This window comes from Protopterus annectens, chromosome 8.part0, assembly GCF_019279795.1.
Source record: "Protopterus annectens isolate FY-2018-M chromosome 8.part0, PAN1.0, whole genome shotgun sequence".
In the NCBI taxonomy this organism is placed as follows: domain Eukaryota; kingdom Metazoa; phylum Chordata; order Ceratodontiformes; family Protopteridae; genus Protopterus; species Protopterus annectens.
The window spans coordinates 1642145683-1642151682 of record NC_056741.1 but is presented as its reverse complement, the minus strand read 5'-3'; the positions used below and the strand labels follow the sequence as shown (position 1 = coordinate 1642151682).

General features: G+C 44.6%; 1 protein-coding gene across 1 annotated transcript in view; it reads right to left on the bottom strand.

Moving 5' to 3' along the window:
• VPS26B (VPS26, retromer complex component B) overlaps nt 1-6000 on the bottom strand; it is a 589545-nt gene that overhangs the window by 539104 nt on the left and 44441 nt on the right. The window lies entirely within an intron of this gene.

Genomic DNA, 6000 nt, shown 5'->3' with positions numbered 1-6000 from the left:
GCTACTGCAACACCGACGCTCTAGCTGAGAATCGAACGGGACAACGTTTTGTTATGAGGCGACAACGCTACCGCAGCACCACCACCGCCGCAGTTGCGGAAGCGTTGTCCCGTTCGATTCTCAGCTAGAGCGTCTTCTGTGTAGTGCCCACAAAGGTTCTGCACTGAAGCCACTCCTGTTAGATATTTCCTTCAGATGTCAAAACAGACATCAAGCAGTTTTGACCGACTACGTTTGCTGACGACTGTAAATTTGGAGCCACCATCAACTCTCCTGGGGACTCAGGATTTTACAAGAACAACCAAGATCTATAAACAAATGGGGGCACAACCACAGTCTCAAGTTAAACATGAACATGTACAGTATCACATCTTTTTGTAAGCAGGAACACTTTTGCTCCTACCACATTAGTGGTACCCTTCACCCCCCCACCACCACCACAGTGAGACACACGTGTCATACACATGAGCACATCTGCTGACAATAATCTCTCCTTTGTCCACCATATAGCCATGGTTGTTAGGATACCTTTTTATTTAACCCAACCAATTACAAAAGGGTATCCCAGTATCCCCCAGGTCATAGGCTGTTATCAGTCTCTCTACTCTTCCTCCCTTACTCAGTCTAAAAGTAAACAATGCCTATTCAGTCATACGATCCTTGAAAGACCTAAATGTTTCCTCACAAAAAATCAGGGGCCTAAGTTGCATTACCCAAGCAAAATAACTTGGAGTCTTCTCTCTCTACTTTGTCTTGTACTAATTCCCTTGGCCTAAAACACCTGAAGTGACCCTGGCCTTAGCAGTCTCCTTCATATCCACAAAACTGGCAACACAATGAGCCCTACACAAAAGACTTTTGATTTATGCTTTAGAGAAAGCATGAAAGATCTCACTAAAACAGTTACCCACCTCGGAGACAGGCCTCCCCCCTTTATAATAAACAAAGCAGGTCCCTCATCCTCTTTAAACTTCTCCTGGATGAATGGAGAAGTAACCACAAATACACCCCTAGTTTCAATGCACAATCACTTATGGAAAGGGGTAGCAAGCAGTGGGAATTTCAGTGACAAATCTGCAAATTATCTATCTGATCGACTGCTTATTAACAATCTGTAAACGTGCATAAACCACTACCAGTAAATATATTAGAAAATGTAGCAATACAGAGAACACTACATAAACAGAGTATACGTTAAACAAATCACACCATCTGTGTCACTTACTATCGTGTGCCAAAAGAGGTGCTCCCCCTAATAATACGGCAAAGCATTTAAGTCCGAAGTACACATATATGACAGCACAGATATCCACGCAGCCACACCTGCACAAGCAGGGAAGAAGGCTTGGTGCGCCAATATACAACACACTGTAACACTCACAGTCTGATACCACAAGCTGAGGGCTGCTTAAATAAACCTGCGCCTATTTTTCAAGATAACAAAGGCCTTGACCCTCGCACTGATAAAAGGTTTCCTACCACGAGAAAATCTACTGTAAGACAACTAGTGCTGGAAAGTCATACGCACTGTCAGTTTACATGGATGTTGACAGACTGCCATCCTGAGTGACACATGCCACTGAAAACCTGTGAGTGCAGTAATGCAAGCTCAATAGCACATCTGGGAACATGCACTTCCGTTGGCATCATAACGCCACCCCAAGTGAAATACAGTATAGCAATGAGGAAATCAAGGGGGTTCGCATCTGCACCCAAACTTTCAATACACTTACAGGCTTTTGACAGATTCTGTAAAAGACCTGGCTGCAGACTGTATATAGGTTCATAGGTGTGTACTGGGCTAATGGCCCTGGAGCCTTTACAAGCCTAGCCCATAGGATTACCCTGGCATTGTGCCATCCAACCTTAGTTCCTAGCGCCTCTGTTGCGTAGAGCCACTGGAGTGATCCCCGGGGTGAATTTTATAATTTTCCATCCACTCATCAAGATTTCTCTTGAAGAGGGCCAGTGAAGTGCTCTGCTTGACATATATGGGAAGTCTATTCCACAGCATGGGCAGTCTCTGGGTTATGAACCTGTCCCTCCAGTATGTTCTGTTGATTGTGGTAATGCGGGTGAGGTCTCTGCAGCATGTGGTGTGGAGGGATTGGGATTTCTTTAGATGCAGCATTTCTAACAGAGCTGGGTCAGACATGGCTTTGTAAGTCAAGCAGAGATCACCTCTAAGTAGGCGATATGAGACACAGAATAGTTGGGAGTTTTTTTTGAGTCTGTCCATATAGGACAAATGTTTAAGGCCTAGGATCCTCTTTGTGAGGTACTTTTGTGGCCTCTCCAGTTGCTGCAGGTGTCTAGTGAGGTACATGCCAAATGGGGCATTGTACTCGGTGATTGGCTTAATGAGGGGAGAGTAGAGGGAGACAATGATCTCTTTCTTCCTGGATGCAAAACCCTTAGTAATGGGATGTGCCACATAGAAGGACTTTGTGACCACAGTGGCAACTTGGTGGTCAAAAGAGAGGTTTCTGTCAACCTGTGTTCCCAGATCTCTTATAACTCCTTCTGTGTTCAGTGTTCAGTGGGCTACCATCAATGTGGTAATTCAAGGGAACTGTGTTTTTCCCAAAGGGGATGATGACACATTTTTTGGCATTCAGCTTAAGGCCATGGTTCTGACATCAGTTGTTGGTCTCATTGAGGCCTTTCTGTAGGATGTCAACATCACTTGGGAAGTTAATAATAGCTCCCAACTTGCAATCATCTGCGAACTTTGTCAGCCAGAGTCCCTTTGTGTTGGCCTGGACTTCAGAGAAGTAGATACCAAAAAGGAAAGGACCCAGGACTAAGCCCTGTGGGACTCCACTCGTGACTGGTCGGCATCTGACTTGGAGTCAACTACTTTCACACTGTGGGTTCTATCTGTGAGCCAGTTTGTAACCCACCTAGTGATATAGGGGTTGATGCCTAGCTTAGTAAGTTTTTCTATGATTCCTGAGTGGGGAATGGTATCAAAGGCCTCGGCCAGATCAAAGTAGGCTGTATGAACCACCTTACCTTCATCCACAGCTCTGCTGACTGACTCAAAGAAGTCGACCAAGTTGAGCAGGCATGATCTACCCTTCACAAAACCAAACTGTGTATGATCCAGAGTTTAGAGATTCCCTATATCCTTGTTTATTAGGTCCATGATGATGCGTTCCATAGCTTTGCATATCAGACTCGTCAGGCTAATGGGGTGATAGTTCCCAGGGTCTGTAGTCGCTCCTCCTTTGTGGAGAGGGATGACTGTAGCAGTGCGCCATTCGGTAGGGACTGAGGTGAGGCTGTGATTGAACAGGGCACACAGGTGAGGTGACAGTTCACTCTGTGGTTCATGTAGAACACAGCCAGGGATACTGTCATGTCCCAAAAAAGCTGTATTCTTGGCCTTGGACAGTGCTATTTTAACCTGTGCAGCAGTAATACTGGGTGCCTGGCAATCTACTGGTATTGTGAGTGGTCCTTTGGGGGGAAGAGTGGGGTGAAGTTAGCACTGAATCTGTCCGCCAGTATATTTCCAACATGTGTTGACTCGGTACAGGAGGTACCATTGTGCAGTAGCTCAGAGCAAATCTGGGTACTGCCATGGAGATTCTTTACATAACTATAGAAGACCTTGTGGTTGTCTTTACTATCTGCTGCAATTCTGTTTTCATAGCTAGCTTTAGAGGACTTGATGAGGGATCTCAACCTTTTGTTGAGGCTGATAAGGGAGTTTTTCCCATCTTGGGACGTCACCTTATTCTGCATCAGTTTCTTCCTTCTGTTGTAGAGTTTGTTTATGGCAGGGGACCACCAGATTGGCTTCCTTTTCTTTTTGAGGAGAGCAACTTAGTTCTACTGGGTATGGCGAGATCCATGCATTTGTGTATGCGTTCCTACAGTGCATTGGTCTATGACTTGGCGGTCATGCAACTATTCTCCATTTGCATGGGTGCCGTGAAGTTAGCCACCTCTGTTTTTAGAAGCCCAAAGTTAGCTTTGGAGAAGTTTTTCATGGTGGTTAACCATGTTGGGGGGTGGGAGGGATGTGGATTTCCAAGGTGATTAGCTTGTGATCAGATCTAACCAGGGAGGAGTTGACTATTGGTGTAGAGCAATGGTTGCCCATGTTAGTAATGACCAGGTCAAAGATGTTGCTACCTCTAATGGAGGTAAGAACGAGCTGGTCCAGGGCATTGGAATTAATGAATTCCAGAAAGCGTTGGGCAAGTCTACTGGTACACGAGTAATTTTCCCAGTTAATGGAGGAGTAGTTGAAGTAGCCCAGTATGACAGTGTTAGGTTGGACCCTAATATTTTCCAGGGTGCTTAGGAATGTGGAGTGTGAATCCTGGGACATGGTTGGGGACCTATAGCAGGCTACGACTTGAATCGCTGTCTTACCCAATGTTAGCTGCAGCTGAAGTATCTTAGATGCATTATGTTGGGCTACCAGTTTGGAGGTGTGCGCATCCTTTATGAATATGGAAACACCACCACCTTTGCAACTTCGATCCAAGTTCTGGGGCGGAAAGGTGTGGAATGAGTTGTAGCCTGGTAGTGCAGGGGTGCTTTCTGCTGCCTTGAACCAGGTCTCTGTTTCAGCACAAATGTCGATGTTGTCCATTTTAAGGAGTATTTAGAACGAGTGCATTTTAAGATTTAGACTTCTGGCATTGAGCAGCATGACCCTCAAATTGCATTTGTTTGTAACTGTTACGGTGGTAGTTTGGTCTTTGGAACACTGCCTAAAAAAGGCAAGAGCCTTGGCCAGTATCCGGATGCCCAGGCATGACAGATGCAGGCCATCTCTGGCAAAGCCTCGAGGTCTGTCAATCATGTCATCCCAGGCAGACAGATACTGGATTCCCTTAGAATGACACCAGAAACTGAGCCAATTGTTGAAATCAATCATTTTCTGCTTGTACTGTGGTATCATTCTGGATGATGGTAGGATGCTGCTCAGGGCTAGGGTCATACATACTATACAATTTTATACTGAAGCATAGTTATGTACACCACTACAATAATAGGGGGATGGAAGCGACTGCCTGGAACTAGTGTACAATTCCAAAAATCTTGGTTAAATCCATGGATGGCGCTTCAAGGTGTGCCACTGTGAGATTATATCTACCCCTCCAAAAAAATTTTCAGAAAACAAAAGGGCAGAATTCCAGCAAATGGCAGACCAGTGGAACAAGCAAAGTCGGACAGGACACAGCAAGTAACTGACTATATACTGCATAAAAGCCTTCAGCAAGAAAGTTAGAGTACTGTATTCTTATAAATGTATTGCTTTTACTCAACTACCATTTTATATGCTTCATTCTTATGGCTTTTAAGTTACTACATTAAATGCTATTCCTTATTGCTTTACCCAGTTTTACAAAGAAGTTACATTTTTATGAAACCTTTTTTTTTTGCACCCTGCAGGACATTGCTAATGCCTCCTGTATTTACACCCACTTGGCCCATTTTTTTTTTTGGGGGGGGGGGCAAGCATTTCTAGGTTGGACAAAAGCCCTAGGCCCATTTGCTCCTGCCAGTGAATGCCAATCTGCTCCCTGATGAGTGCTGGGTGGCAAGAATAGAGTCAGCTTGCTGGCCTATCTGGGTGGCCTACAGGCTAGCTCCTACAGACACCCATACTGGCTAGCTACTAATCGACCATGGGACTGGCTACTTGCACATTATGTTATCCTTGACTTATATGCAAGGTCAAGTTTATGGTACTGTACTGCTTGCTTAGTTGTATTTCTATGTTACTTCTAACCTTAAATGTAGTGTCAATATTTCTTTGTACTATTAAGATGAGAGCTTTTCTCCCAGGTCTTCAGTGAAAATCGGCCTGTACCATATGAACCACTCTACTTTATACATAAATAATAAACTTGATGGCTAACAGGACCAGAAGGAAGAAAGGGTCATCGAATAATGCACTATGTACACAGACAGGCACACCAAGAGGTACAGGAAGAGAAGGCAGAATATCATTGTGGAGAACCATTCACACACAAA